At 44.7% G+C, this 19329-nt stretch overlaps 1 protein-coding gene and 1 long non-coding RNA gene across 9 annotated transcripts in view; one reads left to right on the top strand and one right to left on the bottom strand.

Moving 5' to 3' along the window:
• The window catches only part of LOC132535010 (uncharacterized), a 124625-nt gene extending 105793 nt beyond the window's left edge, over window positions 1-18832 (bottom strand). The window contains exons 1-2 of the long non-coding RNA XR_009546793.1: window positions 18504-18832; window positions 17084-17122 (exon numbers count right to left, since the gene is read on the bottom strand). This is a non-coding gene — a long non-coding RNA (uncharacterized LOC132535010). The remainder of the gene's footprint in view (window positions 1-17083; window positions 17123-18503) is intronic.
• Window positions 18833-18842: 10 nt separating this feature from the next.
• CDON (cell adhesion associated, oncogene regulated) overlaps window positions 18843-19329 on the top strand; it is a 110537-nt gene continuing 110050 nt past the window's right edge. For all 8 annotated transcript variants that reach the window (XM_060180144.1, XM_016184933.2, XM_060180143.1 and 5 more), the window contains exon 1: window positions 18843-19093. The gene's annotated coding sequence lies outside the window, so the exon portion shown is untranslated. The remainder of the gene's footprint in view (window positions 19094-19329) is intronic.

The following is a 19329-nucleotide window of genomic DNA, read 5'->3' as shown; positions in this document are numbered from 1 at the left end:
TACACTTTCCCCATATTTGGGAGCTACTCTCTTCCCTGATCCAGCTTTCTAGTCCTTTTCCCAACTATGACACCACCACCCTCAGACAATAGCTTAGGTCATCTGCACATTAGATGTCAGGCGCAGGCAAAAGCCAGTTGGGTCATGGGCCCCTTGGAATATACCTAAGATAGACCTACTAGCTTTTTTCAAAACTTAGACCCCAAATCTCAATCCACAGTATTCTTGCTTTTAGGTTCATGATTAGTCAACAATTTGCTCGGCTTTCTATCTTACCCCTTTTTCAGACACCAGGTTCCAGATACTACCATGATTGCAACCAGAATTCCCAGGGCAGATGACCCCACCATGTGTCCTGGAGCCCCACCTCCTCAGATCCCTGCCCCACTAGGGAAAGAGAGAAACAGGCTGGAAGTATGGATTGACCTGTCAATGCCCATGTTCAGTGGGGAACAATTACAGAAGCCAGACCTTCAACCTTCTGCACCCCATAATGACCCTGGGTCCATGCTCCCAGAGGGTTAAAGAATAGGTAAGCTATCAGGAGAGGGAATGGGATATGGCGTTCCGGTAGCAGGAATTGTGTGAGGAATTTTACTCCTTTTATCCTATGGTCTTGTCAGTGTTTCCACTTTATAAATAAAATCTTTTAAAAAATAAAATACAATAAAAAGGGGAAAACTTCATGAGAGGTGAAGCAGTGCTACAGGTATCTCTTTCTCCACCCCTCTATCCCCTTTCCCTCTTGATTTCTCTCTGTCTCTTAAATAAATAGGTAAGTAAATTAAAAAATTTTAATATTTATTTATTTATTCCCTTTTGTTGCCCTTGTCATTTTATTGTTATAGTTATTATTGCTGTCATTGTTGTTAGGACAGAGAGAAATGGAAAGAGGAGGGGAAGACAGAGAGGGGGAGAGAAAGATAGACACCTGCAGACCTGCTTCACCATCTGTGAAGCAACTCTCCTGCAGGTGGGGAGCCAGGCTTCAAACCAGGATCCTTACGCTGGTCCTTGCTACCGCCTGGCTCCCGATAAGTAATTTAAAAAAAAATGATCAGGAAAAGGTGAGCTGTGGAAGCAAGAATCTACACTGGTGCCAATTTCTGGAAACTCAACAGGGGCCTGTGTACAGAGTGGTTCCTGGATGGCCTCTCAGGGAGACATAACAGCCTGGTCCACAGAGAGACACTATCTCTCGATAAGGACATGGTGGCTGTTCCTTGTGCTTTGTGTGCTATCACCCTAAATTGCCAGTAAAAAGAATCTTTGCACCTCAAAAGCAGGAGTGAAGAGGCCAAAGTGCTTGGAGATGAAATAGACTCAGATGTGTGTATTTGTGTGTAAGATAGATTAGATAGATAGATACATAGATAGGTGCATGGAGATGAGGAGGTTTATAGAAAGAAGTTCAAAACACTCCCCTGGGAGGGAGGAAGGGCAGCTGCCAGGGCAAAAGAGATGAAAAGAGAAGGCCCACTCAGGCGGATAAGAGAGACAAAGACTGCCAGCCTCAGCACCCAAGGTCTGGTCTCCCTTGTGTGCCAGTTCATGGGCCCCAAGGGTGCCAGCTCAGTCCCTGTCTGTGTCCTCACAAAGCCTGAGCTGTGCTCTGGCTAGGGCTGGACTCCTGTTGCTGAGGTCCAGGCTAGGGCTGCCTGCCTTGGGAGCAGCCCTCTGCAGCCAGCCAGAGGCCCCAGATTTGTCCAAGTGCCAACATCTAATGAGGAGCTCATTTGAATCTATGAAAGTACCAGAGAGCAAGGAGACATGCTAATTAAAGTGATTGCTGTTCTTTAATTAAGCAATAATTCCCCCCAAAGAGGGCATTCTCATGCAAATAGAGCCCTCTTGGGTGAGGTAAGGGCTTTGGGCAACAGCTGAGGTCTGTTAATAAGGCCCCAGAACACTGGAGGGCAGGGATCCAGAATGCCCCATTGAGCTGGGTGATAGAGCAAGGAAATAATCACCACAGCACCACGCTGCCTTTTGTCTCCCTGGGCTTTGGCTGCAGTGCTGTGGAAGGCAGGGACTCTGCACCCCTCTACTCCCACCCACCCCTTCTCTCCAAGAGATGCTTTCCCGAGCTGTGTAAGGTAAAGAAGTTTGTAGGACGATGTCTAGTTTGACCCTTCATTCACACAACTGGTGTCCCAATTATCAGAGCATTAGCCCTGGAGAGTGGGGATGGGGATTCCTGAGTGTTCACAAACATGGAAGAGTCTTGAAGGGGATGAATTTCACTCAGCTGCTGGGACAGAGCAGACCTGAGAAGCATTGAAATAGTTCAAACACCTGGGCAGTCATGGGCAAACTACTTTCCCTCTCCAAGACCCAGTTTCTTCATCTTCTCAAATGATTGCTACACTGTGAAGAGGGCACAATACACATACCTTTTCTTTCACAAGATACTAAGGTACTCAGGTACTCGATCCTTGGGGGGAAAATGGGTCGAGGCTACAGGTGCTGATATCCCAGCTCCTTGCGCATGCACAGTCAAATATCCACTCCAGCTTAATGTTGGCCCTCTGCTTCTGGGCCAACACTAGTCCCTGTCCCCTTCTTCTTTTTTCTTTCTTTCTTTCTTTCTTTCTTTCTTTCTTTCTTTCTTTCTTTCTTTCTTTCTCTTTCTTCCTTCCTTCCTTCCTTCCTTCCTTCCTTCCTTTCTTTCTTTCTTTCTTTCTTCCTTTATTACTGGGTAGAGAAATTGAGTGAAGGAGGTAGAGCTAGAGGAGAGAGACAGACACATGCAACACAACTTCACCACTTGTGAGGCTTTCCCCCTGCAGGTGAGGACCAGGAGCTCGAACCTGGGTCCTTGCTCACTGGAATGTGTGCCACTGCCTGGTCCCTCCTGTCCCCTTTTTCTTTCTTTCATTTTAAAATGTATTTTAGAGGGCCAGGTGGTGGGCCACCTGGTTGAACACACGTTCAGTGCGAAAGAACCCAGGTTTGAGCCCCTGGGCTCCACCTGCAAGGAGAAAGCTTCCCAAGTGATGAAGCAGTGCTGCAGGTGTCTCTCTGTCTTTCTCCTTCTCTATCACCCCCTTCCCTCTCAAATTTTGGCTGTCTCTAGCCAATAAATAAACAAAGATAATTTAAAAATTTTTAAATTTATTTAAGTCTTTTTAAAGCTTTTTAAAATTTTATTTTATTTGATAGGTCAGAGAAATTTTGAGAGGGAGGGAAGATAGGGAGACAGAGACAGAAAGACACCTGCAACCCTGCTCTACCACTCATGAAGCTTCTCCCCTGCAGGTGGGGACTGGGGGATTAAACCTGGGTCCTTGTGCATAGTAATACATGCATTTAGCCAGATGTGCCACCACTAGGACTCCATTCTTCTTTTTCTTTCTCCCCTACCATCCACCAGACCAGCTAGAAGGTAAGAGACAAGAGTGAGAGACACTACAGCACCACTTCACAACTCATGGAGATTCCCCTATGCATGGTGCTCCTTTTAGTAACTGAGGGCTTGAACCTGGACCCTCAAGCATGGCAAAGTGTTCACTCTACTGAGTGAACTATCTCCCACTCCCTTAATACCCCCACCTTTTTTTAGAGACAGAGAGGCAAAGACAGAGAGAGAGAGAGAGAGAGAGAGAAAGGGACCACAGCACTGAAACTCTAACGTAGTAGGGGCTGGGGCCGAACCTGAGTTGTACACACGACAAAGAAGTGCACTACCCAGGTGAGCTATTTTACTAGCCCTTACCCTTCCCCTCTTTAAAATTAAGTTTCATTCATTTATTTTTCATATGGGGGCGGGGGGAGAGCTCACAGGCAGTGCTCAACTCTGGCATGTCGGGGCCTCACATGAGTCTAGTGAGCTCTCCCACTAGCCTTTCGGTCTCTTGTTGGTTGAATCTGTGAATGCAACAAGTTCACAATGAAGTGGAAGCATATTTCTCAAGGGTTAACAGAACCAACACTTCTCCCGCTTAATGTCTTAGTTCTCTTTCTTTCCTATTTAATTTCTTCCTTTTTTTTTTTTCCTTTGCCATCACCGAGGATTTACCACTCAATGCTATCCCAAACAGAGACAGAGGGAAAGATAACAGAGCACTGAAGCTCCTCCCCCTCCCCATAGTAAAGGCCAGGCTCAGACTTGGGTCATGCACTTGACAAAGCAGGCACCTTCCCAGGTGAGCTATCTCACTGCCCCAACACCTTACTTTTCACACTAGTCTAGGGACATGTATTATTACTGTCTTCATTTTGCAGACACGGGAATTAAATAACTTGCCCAAGGCCACAAGAGCAGGGATTTCACACACAAGCTGTAAAGCAAGTCAGATCTGCCATGAAACTTCCTCCATGGCCACAGATTTAGAGGCATCGTTGGCTTGCTGCTTAGCCCTCAGCAAAGTGCCTGGTGTGTCTTGGAGATAATTGTGTGGACCCCAAGTTGTGTCTGCTTTTGGAGGGCTGGAAAGGGGACAAGCATCCATGACTGACCTTTGGTTTGATTGAAGGGAGACATCAAATGTGGTTTCACCCCTCAGAGTTGGTCTCATCAGCTGTCTATTGACTAATTATGAGCCGTTTTCCTAAATTCTGGGGTCAAGGTGCCAGTGAGGGAGGTGATCTGGAGCTTCAAAAACTTTCTAGAACTGCCTTCACAATGGCAGAAGCCTCCACTAGAGCTCTGGGCTGCTATGGGAGAGATAGAAGGCAGAGTCAACATGCCCCGCAGTCCAGCTCGGGGAAGACCAAGTCTCCTGCTCCCAGGAATCTTGGACCCCTTTCAATTCTGCATTCACTCACTGCAAAATAAATGTTTTGTGTTACAAGGAGAGGGAGATAGCATCTCATCAGCTCTACTAGTTTAGCACTGCCGCTGCCAACCTCTCACTCTGCATTTGGCAAGGGAAATTTCAGAGCGGGGAGAACAGGACCAGGTTCTGTTTGCAAAACATTTTCATCAGTCAAGAGGGAAAAAAAAAAAAAAGAAAGAAAGAAAGAAAGAAAAACCTGCCAGGGTTGTGACTATTAAATAAACCTGACTCACAGAGACATATACCTTGCCTTGCTTTGTGTAGTGGCTGGGGAACAGAGTTACGTTACTCTAGAAGTGACAGCTCTAACATTCTGCAGACTTCTCAGAACTGCTCTGGCTTTGACTGAACAAAGAACAATCCACAAAAAAGCCCATGGTTCGCACAGCCTAGAAGTCTGTTTACAGGACTGCAGGCTAAGGCTGTCTTCTTAGTCAAAAGGGAATGGGTGAGATCACCCCCTCCAGGTGGGGCTGGGCAGCCTGAAGGTCTTCTGCCAGTGGGGCTGAGCGAAAGTGTGGCCCATGCCTGGAGCCCTTACAGTGGTCCCTAAGGACTAGCCCCCTTTTTTCCATTGCAGAATTTGTAAGTGGGCTTGAAATGAGAGCACACTATAACTTGGCCATGGACAAAGGTTTTCAGTGTGTTTCAGTCACTAACCTAAGACATCATAATATAAGCCAGGTTCTCTCCTCAGCGCTAGCTGTCTCAAAACTAAACATCCAAGAACAAAAACATTAATGGTATAGTCAACACGTACATAGAGTTTACTTCACACATGCTAGTGTTTTAATCATCCCAGTAACCAGGAGGGAGGGATCATGATTACAGCCATTTTGCAGAGAGGATCTAACCTGGTTTCCTTAGTTTTAAATCAGGTGAGGTTCCCACCCTACCCCACAGCTTTTTCCCTTGAGAGCTTCCTTTGGTGCTTGATCACCTCCCATGTGGTTCCAGGGCTCAAGCCTGGTATGGATTTCTCTGGTCCCCATAGTTTCTCTTTGGCTCACAAGATTGCCCTCTTCACTTTGTATAAAATGGAATCTACTAGTCTTGGAACAGTCCAGTCCAGCTCTTTCTGTTCTCTTTCCCTAAGAACTGAATTTCCCTTGCTCTTTAAAACTGTTCCAGGAATGGTGGAGTGATGCATTGGTGTCTCACTCTCTCCTCTGTCTCTCCCTTTCCTTCCCCTAACCCTATTAAGTACAGAATTTAAAAAATGGGCTGGGAAGGCCGTTGGACAGTATCACACGTGTGAAGCCCTCTGCTTATTCCACAGGACCACATAAAATGCCAACCCACCTTTGTGTGGAGACAATAAATAGAACCTGAGGAATAGTGTACTAGCAACAGATACAGCCTCCCACACCACGGCTCCTGAGTGGTAGTAAAAAAGAAAATTATAGGGGACCAGGAGGTTAAGCATACACATTACCATGCATAAGGACCTGGGCTAGAGCCCCCACTCCCTACCTGCAGGGGGACACTTTACAAGCAGTGAAGCAGGTCTGCAGGTGTCTTTCTCTCACCATCTCTATCTCCTCCTCCACTCTCAATTTCTCTCTAGCCTATTTAAAATAGAAAGGAGAGAGAGAAAGAGAGAGAGAGAGAGAGAGAGAATTATTTCACTCTGGAAAAAAAAAGCCCCTGAGTCTGATTTTAGTATCAAGGGCATTTATATTTCTCCCTCCCTTCTTCTTTCCCTCTTCCTTTCCCTCCTTCCTTCTTATGTTTCTTTCCTCCTTCCTATCCTCCTTCCTTGTATGGAAGAGCCCCACTGCCCTGTTCCTCAGGCATGCTGTGAAGAATGTTAAGCACATAGCCTCCTGTCTCCTTGGGCCCAGTCCTTTAATCAAGGTGGAAGCCTTTTGTGCAGGAGCTAGACTGCAGGAGGGGCTAATTGGCTCAGTGTTGAGCTTTCGACAAATCCATGAAATAAATACAATAGAAGAATGGGGAAAGAGGTGTTCCTGAATGCAGGTGGGGGTGTGTGGAGGGGAGGGGGTGGTGAATAGGCTCTTCTACAGGCGTTCTCATGCCCACTCCCAGTACAGGACCTTTCACCAGGGAAGGTGTGTGTGTGTGTGTGTGTGTGTGTGTGTGTGTGTGTGTGTGTGTGTGTGTGTGTGTACACGCTAATCTCAGTCCCTGAAGCAGCGGCTGTCACCAGGGGGATCACTGGCTTTGGGGCCGGTAGAAAGAGTTCACCAGGCCTTAAATGTAAGTAGCACAGAAGTGTGCTGTGATCCCAGAGGTGGAGGAGACAAAGAGTTCCACAAATGCCAAATATTTCCCTGTAGGTCTGCTCAATAGGCTGAGAGTTTGCTCCTGGAGAGTGATGATGGCTTTTGATCCTAGGACAACAAATTATAAAGCTGTTATCAGTTAAGGACACCCCAGATCAAACTATTGATAGTTGTTCTGAAAACATGCAGAAAAGCCCATGGTCAGTTTACACTTCATTTCGAAGCTGGAAAAACTGAGAGCTATTTTCTCTTTTTTTTAATTTGTTTTAATATTTACTTATGTATCCCTTTTGTTGCCTTTGTTTTAATTGCTGTAGTTACTATTGTTGTTGTTATTGATGTTGTCGTTGTTAGATAGGACAGAGAGAAATGGAGAGAGGAGGGGAAAACAGAGAGGGGGAGAGAAAGATAGATACCTGCAGACCTGCTTCACCTCTTGTGAAGCGACTTACCTGCAGGTGGGGAGCCGGGGGCTCGAACTGGGATCCTTACCCTGGTCCTTGAGCTTTGTGCCACTTGCTCTTAACCCACTGCACTACCACCCAGCTACTCTCTTTTTTTCTCCATTGCACACCCCTCTTAACTAAGGCAGCATCTGATGCCAGGAGGCAAGAGGCAGTGAGCAAGGGACAACTCTGCAGCAGTGCAGGGAGGATGGGTTGCAGGGCAGGGGAAATGATCCGCATCTAAATTATTCTCAGTCCCTGCCACCCCATGTAAATATCACTGACTCAGGTATCTAGCATAACTGTGAGCTCAAAGGCTGTATCTGAAACTGTGGTGAGGAGTGTAGTAGTTCAAGACTCAGGTTTTGCTGGCCCTTCAGCTCTTCCCTAGATGCCAGAGCACCAGGGGAAAACATTTAACTTCTTTTTTTGCCTCCAAGGTTATTACTGGGATCTGGTGCCTGCACTATGGATCCACTGCTCCTGGAGGCCATTTTCCCCATTTTGTTGACTTTGCTATTGCCATTGTTGTTGGATAGGACAGAGAGAAATCGAGAGGAGGAGAAGACAGAGAGGGGGAGAGAAAGATAAGACACTTGCAGATCTGCTTTACCGCATAGGTGGGGAACTGGGGGGCTCTAACCAGTATCCTTGCCCAGGTCCATATGCACTTACCCACTGCGCTACTGTCTGGCCCCCAACATTTAACATCTTTTAATTGAGAGAGAGAGAATGAGAGAGAGAGAGAGAGAGAGAGAGAGAATACCATGTTGCCAAATTAAAAAAAAAAAGCAGAACTCTGCTAAACTCTGGTTTACAGCGATGACAGGGTCTCTGAAACTCAGGCTTTAAAGTCTGTTGCATAAACTACTGTGCTGTCTCCCTGTCTCTCCCCTCAATTCCATCATTTTCTGTGGGAAATGAATGCTGGGAGTGAATCCAGGGTTTCACACCCGCAAGGCATGAGTTCAACCACTGAGTCTCCTTAACTAAGCCATTAACTTACAAGCTGTCTGCTTTGATGCTCTTTGCAGATAGATGTCTTTTATCTAATCAAGAGAAAACACTGGACTGAGTATTTTGAAAGCAAGATAAGGATAATGAATCATGAGGTTTCTTTTTTCTCTGTATACATGTATGTTTAGTTTGTTAACACACTAAATAATGCTCACCATATGCCAAGCTTATCCTCTAAATTTATATCATTTATGAATAAGTATTAATATGTAGAGCCACCATTATCCTTATTACTAATATGTGGATGATTATAACACAAGTCAATAATTCTGGAGTGATCATTCTCCTATTGCCCACATAGCGCAATACCTGCTTCCAATTAGAACAATTAAAGAAAACTTGGGACAATGTGAAAAGAACTCACAGTGTTCTTTACTTACCACAATGATGATGGTAACAATAATAACAATAATTTAAATTATAGAGGCCCAAGAGGTGGTGCAGTGGATAACTAGTTGGATTTGCAAGCATGAGGTCCTAAATTCAATCCCCGACATCACATGTGCCAAAGAGATGCTCTGGTTCTCTCTCTCTTTCTTTCTCCCTCATTGAAACATGTAAATGTAAAATGTCTTTACATTTTAAAAGTACAGTTAGAACAATAGTTACAAACGTAAATTCTTGTCTCCAAGCCAAGCCTTCATCTTTACCAGTGTTAGAAAATAGGTATTAACACTGTCTCCCACATGAGAAAAAAAAGACCACAATGTTACGTAATCTGCCTGACATATTACTTATGTTTTGTTTATTGGTTAGTTTGTTCTGCCATCATTGACATGTACCATTCCACTGTTCCCATCTGGATGCCCTTTTTTTTTTTTTTTTTTACTTTATTTGATTTGATAGGACAGAGAAATTTAGGGGAGAGAGAAACTGTAGCACTCACTGCTTCATCACTTATAAAGATTTCCCCCAGTAGGTGGGGGCTGGGGAATGAACCCAGATCCTTATGCACTATAATGTATGCACTTAACCAGGTGTGCCACTGCCCAGCCTCTGGACTTTTTTTTTCTTTCAGAGAGAAATAAAGAGGGAGAGGAGAGGTACCACAACACCACTATCTCTTCTGTGGCGTTTTCCCTAGTGGTGTGGTACTCCACATGCGGTGCAGCGGGCTTGAACTCAGGTCATAATGAAGTGTGCACTCTACCACGTAAGCTATCTCCCATAGCCATGAGTCAGTTTTTTTTTTCACAAGTCAGTTTTAATACCATTCTTTGCTGTTGTTGTAAGAAATTGTCACAACTAATGTAGAACTATGGTTGTTTACACCAAGCCCATAGGAACAATCATGAGTGGCATGCCTATTATGTATCAGCCCCTTTACAAGATGTGTCACACACTTTTTTTTTTTCAAATTTGTACAACTTTAACTCTTCTGTGCCTCATTTTTATGAGGAAATTAATATGTTATTTTTTATGTGACAACTGATTTTCTTTCTTTTTTACAGTTGACAGTAAGTACAATATTATGTACATGCATAACATTTCTCAATTTTCTACATAACAATGTCATGCACTTTAAGTCCTCAAAATGACCCAGCACCCTAGGGTATATTCATATCTGCTTTCCTGACGAGGGCACTTGCCCAAATCTACAGAGCTATGGACAATAGCACCAAACAGAAGACCCCCAGCGCCTACTTAGACTAGTTTGCTTTTGCTGTTGCTTGTCCTAAGGGGACTTCTAAAAAATCCTTCAAGCAGCTGAGACACTCTGTCAAACGTCTTTGTTTCAAGCTATGCTCAAGCTATTAAAGTTGCTAGAACTTGCTCTAATAATGCCAACCCCTTCAAGACCTTGACATATCTTAGCTCATTTTTCCTGAGAGGAAGAAGGGCCATTCTGCCACAAAAAGGAAGTGATTGGCCCAAGTTCACATAGCAGACAGGAAGATAATGAGGAATCTGGGAATAAATTACACTGGCGAGGTTTTCCAATCCTTAGTTCAGTGTTTTTTTTTTTCTATTGGACCATCCAGCCTCAAATAAATCCTTCATTAACTGCTTCCCTCTGCAAATGTCCCCAATTCCTCATCATTCTCTTTCAGCCCCTTGGCTGGTTTTCATGTTTCAGACAGGGGCTCCTTTGCCAAATGTCACAACAACAAGGAGGGAGGCGTCCTATCTGTTTAGTGTGGGCCTCCACTACAGACTTGTCTTCTCTTAACTGAAAGATGAGCTCCATGTTCTTTGCTGGCACAAAAAAGATGTGTAAAGTCATTTTCCCCTGACCTGGTGCGTGGGTAAATTAATCTACCATCACAAACCCAGTCAGAGTTAGGTGATCTGTGTGTAATGGGTTTAGGCAGTGAGTCTCCAGGGCTTAGCCTGTTCAGCATAAAAAAGGCCATAGAAATCTCCCTTTCCGTGAAATCCTCTTGCACACAATTCAGGAAATGTTCAAGACAGTGAGAATACAGTCAACCTATTGGAATTTCTTTTTGAAGGCACACACACACAAAAAAAAGATTGCAGAGGAAAACTCCTGATTACCAATCTTCTAATGGTGCAGGAAAGTTATTCTAGTCATTAGAAGTAAAATTCCAAAGGCTTTGTGAGGAGGGGCAAGTCATTTAATGACATGTCAATATTAAGTTACATCATAAATAATCAGAACTTCCTGCACATTTAAGGGGAACTTTGTTGTATAAATTTGGAAATTGTCCAAATAGAGACAAGCAACTTCTGTTATTGTTTAGCCCTCTGGGTTCAGCTTAAAGTAAGAGTTTAGTTGTTTTGAACTCTGGAACCTTTAGTAGAAAGCTAAATCAACTGACTTTTAAATAGTCAGTTTCTCTTCCCCTTTTCAGTCCTAAATTGATCAATATGTTTTCTTAAATAAGTAAGATTTAAAAACATCTGAGGCTGTAACCAAGAGTAAAACAAGTGAAGCCACTGGTTAATTTGAAAACCTTCAACAGACTGAGCAGGTTTGGTAATGACCAAACCTGACCTCTCATACTGCGGCTAGAAAGGACACATCTTGACTCGTGTCATGTCTATTAAATAATTTTCTCACCCGAGCATATTTTAGAGACTCATAACATTAAGTTGAGTAGTTATAAACTCCAGATAATTGGCATGGCAATCTATAGTTAAATTTCATGACATTGGGAAAACAGAGAGATTCGTCACTGCTGCTATGGCCCAAAGAATGAAATCCCAAGTTTTCAGCTGACACCCTCCCAGTGAGTTCCCAGGTTATTAACTTCATTGCCCATTGCTCCATGGTACCCAACTCTCTCTATTCTCATGGGCAATTTGCTGCTCAGAACTCCACCTGCAAACCTACCTTCACAACTTTGCTCCCCTTGTCCTTACCCAGTGTTGGGAATGGTTCCCCAGGTCTCTACTGTCCTCTAAGTCCTGCCCGGCCTCCAGATGGAGGATGAGTTCTCTTTCCTTCTTGAAACCTTCCTTCCTTGCTTCCTCCACTTAACTGGAAACTGCCATTTACTGAGATCCTGCTGTTAGGCAATGTGCAAGGAATGTGACATATTCATTCACTGAAACCATAAATAGTGAGCTTCATTTTCATACTGTTTAAAAAAAAATTTTTTGGACAAGTAATCTATTTGAATGCTTAAAATATTATAAAGTCAAAAGTCAAAATATAAGTCAAAATATTATAAAAAGCTATACATTAAAGTCTCAATTTTGTCCCTCTTCCTGCTACACCCTGTTATTCCTACTACCAACCTTCCACTAGAATAACCGTTTTTAAAATCACTCTTTGAATCCTGCCAATGGTTCTTTATGCAAAACAAAACAAAACAAGTAGCAAATATACGTTCTTACTTTCTCTTTCTTGAAAAATGAGTTGGGAGCTGGACAGTAGCGCAGCAGGTTAAGTGCACATGGTGCAAAGTACAAGGACTGATTCAAGGATCCCAGTTCAAGACCCTAGCTCCCCACCTGTAGGGGGGTCGCTACATGGGTAGTGAAGCAGGTCTGTAGATGTCTCTCTTTTTCTCCCCCTCTCTGTCTTCCCCTCCTCTCTCAATTTCTCTCTGTCCTATCCAACAACAATGACAGCAACAACAACAACAATGATAAACAACAAGGGCAACAAAAGCGGGGGTGGGGGGGAAGACCCCTAAACACAAGTAGAACCTGAACTGGAGTTGGTGTATTGCACCAAAGTAAAAGACTCTGGGGTTGGGGGGGGGGAATACAGGTCCAAAAAGGATGACAGAGGACCTAGTGGGAGTTGTATTGCTATGTTGAAAACTGAGAAATGTTATGCATGTACAAACTATTGTATTTACTGTCAAATGTAAAACATTAGTCCCCCAATAAAGAAATTAAAAAAAAAAAGAAGCCTTCAGGTGCAGTGCATTTGTAGTGCAGGCACTGAGCCCCAGTGATAACCCTGGAAGCAAAAAAAAAAAAAAAAAAAAAAAAGAGAGAGAGAGAGAGAGAAAAAGAAAGAAAAATGAGTCACAATATTTCTTACATCATTCTGCATATACATCCCCTTTCCTCCTCATTTGACATTGTGTTCTAGAATACTCTCTTACTCTCCTCCCCACTCCCCTAGGTTTATTGAGATGAAAGTGACACATAGCATCATGTTAGTTTGGGTATATAACATAAAGACTTGATACAGATATATACTATAAACTGATTATCACAAGAAGTTAATACTTATCACCTCATATTTTTTCTTGTGATAACTTTTAATATCTACTCTTGCAAATACACAACTTTCAAAAATGCAAAATGGCAGTGTTAACCATGGATGCCATACTGTATGATGGACTCAGTCACTATAACTGGAAATCTGTACCCTTTGACCTCAATCTCTGCCTCTGGAAACCATCCATTTGTTCTGTTTTTATTAAGGTTTTTGCTCTTTTTTTTTTTTTTTTAAGATGCAATATATAAGTGAGGTCATATAGAGAGCATCTTTTTTCTTTTTCCAGCATCAAAGTATTTCATTATGTGGATATAGTTCCTCCTGATAACACTCTGGGTTGTCTTTAATGTGTTATAAACAACACTGTCGTAAATGGGGTTTTACATTTGACATTTCAATCAGATGTGGTCTCTGAAGGTAACTCAGAGATGGAGCACAGGTCTCACATGTGTGAGGCCCCAGGTTCAACCCCTGGCACCACATGTGCCAGAGTGGTGTTCTGACCTCTCACTCATAAAATAAATCTTTTTATTTTATTTTTTCAATTTTTTAAAAATAAACAAATCTTGTGGAGAGTATATAGCATAATGGTTATGCAAACAGACACTCATGCCTGAGGCTCCAACATACCAGGTTCAGTCCCCTGCACCACCATCAGCCAGAACTGAACAGTGTTCTGGTAAAACAGAAAAATAATAATAATTAAAAAAAACCCACAAATCTTAAAAGAACAGAAAGGAAAAATTAAAGAGGCCTAAGAGATAATACACCCACAAGGGTGTGCTTCTCATCATACTTAAAGCCCTCAGTTCAAGCCCTACAGACACTGAGGGAAGCTCCATGGACGATGGAACAATGCTTCTTTTATTATCTCTTTCTGTCTGTCTCTAACTGAAATAAAAAACATGAAAAAATTGGCCTAGGAATGGTAGAACTGAGCAGACACACAGAGAAAGGCATGTTAAATTTTGAATGAGATTGTCCAAATTTCTTCTCTGAAGGTTTTATCATTTTTTAATTCTCAGTATTAATATATGAAGACAAGTATATATTATCTTGTTTTAAAGATTTATTTGTTCACGAGAGAGAACTAAAGCATTGTTCTGGCATAAACAGTGATGTAGAGGATTGAACTCAGGAGCTCTCACATGTAAAGGACGCTCCACATCACTGAGCCACTTTTCTGGCCATACTGCTTCCAATTTATGTATGAAAAATTTAGGTTCTGAAAATCCAAGATCATGTAGTTAATAATATTCAGGTGTTTTTACTTACTATATTAGACATTATAAAGTCTTATAGTGTAGAGACTCTCTAGCAAGCAGAGACTGAAGCAGTTTAGTCAGTTCCTAAAGAGAGTAAAAGGAGGAGGGAAGGACAGGAAAAATAGGAAATCAAGTACAAGGGCTGGGAAACAGCTTACCTGGTAGACTGTGCACTTTACCATGCACCAGCACCTGAGTTTCTGTGCAAAAGGAGTAGTTCAGTAACACTGAAGAAGTGCTGTGATGTCTATCCTTTCTCTCTCTCTCTCTCTCTCTCTCTTTCTTTCTCCCTCCCTCCCTCCCTGTCATTCTGTATCAAAAATAAAAACTAGAAGAGGTGCCTCAACAACAGACCTGGTGGTAAAAGAGAAAAGAAGGAAAGGAAAGTGATGTTTCATTGCTGACCACTGTTTCTGACAGGTCACAAAGAACATAGCTGACCACTCAGTTGGTACTTCTGCTTAGTCTTTTGGGGTACCCAGAAAAGATGTAGTGAAAACCATGTACTACATTGGAAAAATCCACTAGACAATAGAAGGCAGAATCTGGCTGGTCAGCTGCCCCCAACCATACCCTTTTCACATTTGTTGGGAACATGACACAGCTGTACCTCATGGCTGGATCACTTTGCCGTGTCAACATGCTGGGGAAGCCATCCATAAGCTTTGCAGTGTCCAGGATGGGTGAGAGGAACATGGTGCATCATTGTGCCAGCTGAGGGACCTAAAGATGGGGGAGGCCCAGGGCCCCTCATCAGGCCCAAACATGTGTTTCATCCAGGCATTTCCTTATACTGTTTTGCTCTTTTTTGAATTTAATTTTTAATTTAATTTATTTTTTCTACTTTTAAAATATTTATTTATTTCCTTTTGCTGCTCTTGTTGTTTTATTGTTGTAGTTATTATTGTTGTTCTTGATGTCATTGTTGGTGGATAGGACAGAGAGAAATGAAGAGGGGAGGGGAAGGCAGAGAGGGGGAGAGAAAGATAAGAAACCTGCAGACCTGTTTCACCGCTTGTGAAGTGACTCCTTGCAGGTGGGGAGCCAGGGGCTCGAACCAGGATCCCTGCACAGTTCCTTGTGCTTTGCACCACCTGTGCTTATCCTGCTGCTCTACCACCCGACTCCCAATTTTTAATTTTATTTCTGCAGTTCTTTACACTTAAAATATATCTTTAAATAACTTCACTTGAAGTGATATTAATAAAGATAAACATATTTAATGTGGAGGGACATTATATATATGTATGTATACATAGCTGAGAATTGAGCCCCAGAGCCACAGTGCCTGGTATGAACACCAGTCCACTTGTTGACTAGCTGTGTTGATCCCACTCAGGATCACTCATGTTTCTGGGCCTCCATTTTATCATTTGTAATTAAGACCAACGCTTCCATAGTACTCATAAAGTTATAGGTAAGGACTTCGATTATTATATCTGACTTTTATTCACTGTTTGATTGTGCCAAGTACTGAGTGGTATAGATAAAATATATATCTCTACCCTGTGAATGTAGGTCCTGTGAGTGACTCTAAGTAAGGTTTGTCTCACTGAGACAAAGAAAGAGAATTTTGAGTCTATGCCTGCTCCTGTCATAAACAGAAAAACCACAAGCAAACAAACCAAAACCAAAACAAACAAACAACAAAAAAAACCAAACAACCAAAGGGATAAGACCGCTGAGTCTTATCCTAGTCATTCAGGCAGAAGTGGAATGCATTGGATCGACCTTCCCGTGGTGCATCCCGTGAGTACCCATTCATTGGGGAAACTGACGATCCTTCCTAGCTGACTGAATCCACATGGATCCCAGTCACTTTCAAAGCCATTAACTGGCTATGGAAGAAGGGCAAACGCTAGAAGAAGGCAGAAGTGGGCCCTTGCAGTGAACCGTTTTCTGGAATACAGGATGGAGGATTCCTTAACTTTAACTGCTTTTCACGTAAAGCTCAGGTAAACTGTGACAGGGTCTAGTAGGATCAGAAGTAATGGTGATAGTACATGCATATAAATAAACCTTAAAAGAGAAATTACCCAGGTGCCAGGCAGTAGCTCAGCGGGCAAAGCTCAAGGACCAGCATAAGGATCCACTCGGCTACCCACCTGAAGGGGGTTACTTCACAAGCAGTGAAGCAGGTCTGCAGGTATATGTCATCGTCTCCTCTTTTGATTTCTCTCTGTCCTATCCAACAACAACAACAACAGTAACAACAAGGGCAACAAAATGGAAAAAACAGCCGCCAGGAGCAGTGGATTTGTAGAACAGGCACCGAACCCCAGCGATAACTCTGGAGGCAAAAAAAAAAAGTCACTTCAACAAGGAAGCAAGTGATTCATGAGTGAAAAACTACTTGCATCTGAAATTTTTTTTTCCACTTTTCAAACAAGGTAGAAAGGGAGTAATCAGTACCAAGAAACATGATGTTTTTTTTTTTCAGGTTTAATTATGAGTAACTATAGGCATAGTGATAATCAAATGATACAGACTTAAGGGTGCCCAGAGTCAGAGGGACTCCAAAAGCTGGAAGTGTATGTGGCGGGACTGCTGGTGGAGGGCACTGCCAGGGTCCTCACAAAGGTCACATGAAACCTGCAAGACATTCATAAAACTCTCCTCTCAGCTTTACCTTTAATGTTTATAGGATGTCTTACATGTGGAATAAAAAAAGAAAGATAATTTCTTATACCTTGTCAAGATAACAGCACAGATCCTTGGTTTGAATAAGCTGAAAAGAAAGAGAAAAGAACACTGAGGAATAAACTAGGGCTAGAACTCCCGTTTCCTCCTTCTGTACCGACTTTCTCAGGACCCAACTGCTTTCTTCACCAAGACCCCAGATCTAGTTGAAGCTGGAAGCCAAATCATTCAAACACTTCAAAGCAAGATTTTGAAAATGTAGAAATTCAGTTAAGATGGTAAGGGACTGACCTATCTTTCTAATATTCATTAGGTACTAGGTGTTTTGAACTTTCAAATAGTCTTACAGCTCCTCTTATAGTTTAACTCAGGAAAGGATGATGGTTAAAGAAAAAGGGAAAAGGAACTACCTGCTGCTAATAGTAATAGAAATAGATAGAAGTCAGTCTATAAATGCCCACGGAGTAGCAGATTCTTTCACTGTGTCATATTTATACCTTACCACAGGCTTTTAAAATATTTTAAATGTTTTATTTATTTAGTACTGGATAGAGACAAAGAGAAATTGAGGGGGAAGAGGGAGGTAGAGAGGGAAAGAGACAGACACCCCCAGGCCTGCTTCACCGCTCCTGAAGCTTTTCCCCTGCAGGTGGGGACTAGGAGCTTGAACCCAGGTCCTTGTGCACTGAAATGTGTGCGCTTAACCAGGTGAGCCATGGCTTGGCTCCCCATAAACCTTTTTTTTTCCCCAGTCAGAATTATCAGGAGTTCGGTGCCTGCATGATGATTCCATCGCTCCTGGTGGCCACTTTTCCCTTTTATTCGCTTTCTTTTATTTGATAGGATAGAGAGAATTTGAGATGGAAAAGCTGGTGGTTGTGGCTGGGGGAGAGGTGCAGACCTGCTTCACTCACTGCTCATGATGCGTCCCCCCTGCAGGTGGGGACCAGGGGCTGGAACCCAGGTCCTTAAGCACGGTAATGTGTGCGCTCAACTGGGTGCAGCGAACTTTTAAACAGAACTCCTCCCTTCCTTTTTTTTTTTTTTTTCTGCTTTCTTTCTTTTTTTTTCTCACTGAACGCCTGCAGTTCAGTGAGATTAAATAACGGGGGCAGGTCCAGTGGCCCTGCTGAAGAGACTCTGGGGCCACAGGCGACCCTGGCTGGTCTCGAGGGCCTGAAGGCAGGGCAGTGCGCAGCTCCCCCGGGAACTAAATTGAGAGCGGCACGGAGGGGACAGACCCTGCGCAGCCCGAAGCTGCAGAGGCAGCGGGGAGAAAGACTGGAGCCGCAGGCTCCTCAGAGCTCAGGGAGGGGCGGGGCCCCGGAGAGCGCAGCCCGCTTGTGGATGGGCCACAAAAGCCGCTGCTCCGGGAGGAGAGCGTGAGTGCGGGCACTACAGGAGCCTCCTCCTGTGACTCAGGCCACTTCTGCTCATCTATTTTAACTCCACGCAGGAGCCGACCTCACCTTTCCCGGGCTGACTTTCCCTCAGAGAAAGCGGGAAGCCGGGCAGGGAGCGGAGCCTGCGTTGATGCCCCCTCCTCCGCGGAGTGGTACGGCCCGACCCTCCGCCGCTGATCTGGCAGGCTGCGCGCGCACCCTCTGGCGGGGCGCCGGCGGGCGGAGACTTGTGGCCTCCACGGCCGGTTTCCCTCCTCCCGCGCCTCGCGTGCTCTTCGCTGGCCCGGCGCCCGCTGGGGGACGCGCCCGCGCGCCTAGACGGGGAGGAGCGCGGCCGCGGGAGCGCGCCCTGGTGACTCCGCCCCCCCAGCTCCCCTCCCCTGAATCTCCGAGTGCCCTGCTAGCGCGACTCGGTGCGAGGAGACCGGGACTCTGCGCGCGCCCGCCCGCCCCTGCGCTCCCACCCCGGCGAGCGAGGCGCCGCGCCCTCCTGCTGCTCTGCCCGGTGCATGGAGGGGCGCGTTCGGATCGCAGCCGCCGCCGCCGCCGCCGTAGCCGCCGCAGCCGCCGCCCGCGAGCGGGGGATGACCTGGGGGTGGCTTTCGGAGCCGGCTGCCGCGCAAGAGGTCCGGGGGCTCAGCCAGCCGCGCTGAGAGGTGCGGGGCCAGGGGTCTTAACCTCGGGGTGGAAGGGTGGGAGGCCGGGGCATGTGGGGCTGGGGGCCGCGCGACTTGGGGGCTGCAGATTTGCGGTGCGCGCCCCGCAGGGCGTGTGGGTCCTGGGTTGCGCGCGGGGTGCGCGGGGGAGCTGATGGATGTCCAGCGGGGAGCCCGGGTCCCCGCGGACTCTGAGCCAGCTCGTGGGAGGAGGCGGGGTTGAGGTGTCAGTGACA

This window comes from Erinaceus europaeus, chromosome 20 (assembly GCF_950295315.1).
Source record: "Erinaceus europaeus chromosome 20, mEriEur2.1, whole genome shotgun sequence".
Taxonomy (NCBI): Eukaryota; Metazoa; Chordata; class Mammalia; order Eulipotyphla; family Erinaceidae; genus Erinaceus; species Erinaceus europaeus.
Note: the sequence above shows the minus strand (reverse complement) of the source record. Positions and strands in the feature narration are given on the sequence as shown.